This window comes from Microtus ochrogaster, chromosome 18, assembly GCF_000317375.1.
Source record: "Microtus ochrogaster isolate Prairie Vole_2 chromosome 18, MicOch1.0, whole genome shotgun sequence".
NCBI classification, from domain to species: Eukaryota; Metazoa; Chordata; class Mammalia; order Rodentia; family Cricetidae; genus Microtus; species Microtus ochrogaster.
This window is the reverse complement of record NC_022020.1, coordinates 30,015,066-30,016,363: the sequence shown is the minus strand read 5'-3', so window position 1 is coordinate 30,016,363 and position 1,298 is coordinate 30,015,066. Positions and strand designations below refer to the sequence as shown.

The 1,298-nt window shown below is 42.8% G+C and overlaps 1 protein-coding gene across 1 annotated transcript in view; it reads left to right on the top strand.

Annotated features, from left to right (window-relative positions):
• Prelid2 (PRELI domain containing 2) overlaps nucleotides 1-1,298 on the top strand; it is a 72,400-nt gene that overhangs the window by 44,568 nt on the left and 26,534 nt on the right. The gene's annotated exons all lie outside the window — the stretch shown is intronic.

Sequence of the window (1,298 nt, the reverse complement as noted above, 5' to 3'; positions counted from 1 at the left end):
CCTATCTGCTGGAGTGTGAAGCGGCACTGGCTGTCCTTAGCATGCGACACATACGTGCCGTAGTACTTACTACCTTGTGCATGCTGAAGGGCTTTGAAGCAAATCGTAGACACTCGTCACCATACACAAGTATCAATTCCTGAACTAAAGGAATGGGCTGAGCTCTTCAAAGACTTTTTAGTATGACATGGGATTCTGGTCACATGCTCAACATAGTGAGTGAAGCCTTACAGAGAGGCTCATTGACCACTGGTCTGATAACCCAGACCCCCAGTTTCCATCTATTAAATGTGGGGAATCATAGTTTTATTCCACGGGGATCTGAAAGGATTTAGGAAGTCTGTGAGCATGCTTGACGTCTATTAAACTTCAATAGTTATTAGTATTAAAAGATGTTTTCTGACAAGTATAGTTATAGGTAAATAAGTGATACACATGTATATGTAGCGATTCTTTTTCTGTCCTGCCAGCCAGCTCCCAAATAATGACACAGAGACTTATTATTAATTATGAAAGCTCAGCCTTAGCTTAGGCTTGACCCATTAGCTCTTATCCTTAATTTAACCTATATTTTTATTAATCTTTGTTTTACCATGTGGTGCTACCTTTCTTTCATCTTGTTCTCCCTGTTCCCACTCTTCTGGCATCTCCCTCATGCACCTAGACTCCTCCTCCTACTTCCTCTCTCTTCCCAGAAATCCCACCTACCTAGCTATTGGCCATTCGGCTTTTTATTACATCAGTCGCAGCAATAAACCTTCACACAGTGTACACATATCTCACAACATATATATGCATGAGTGTGGAGGACAGAGGAAAACCTTTGGTGTTACACCTCAGACATTATTCACCTTGTTTGTTGACATAGCATCTGGGTCCTGGGGCTCACTGGGCAGGCTAGGCTGTCAAGCCAGTGAATGGCAGGGCTATCCACCTGTCTGTGCCTCCTCTGCACAGGGATTACCAGTGTACACCACAATGCCTGGTTTTGTACTTCTATTCTGAGATTGGACTCTGGTACTAGCAAGACAAGTACTTTACCAGCTGAGTTAACTCCAGCCCTGCAAATACCCTTTGAAGTACATACTGGAGTAAGATTTTGGTTTTGGTTATTTTGTTTTGCTTTGTTGTGACAAGAATCTCTCTATTGTTCTCCCCGATTGGTCCTGAACTTGCTATGTCGTGTTGCTGGCCTGAAATTCATAATCTTCTTGCCTGAGCTTCCAAGTGCAGGTTACAGGTGTGAGTCACCATCACCCACCTAGATGAGATTTCTTTTTTGCCTTTGGAAATCTTTT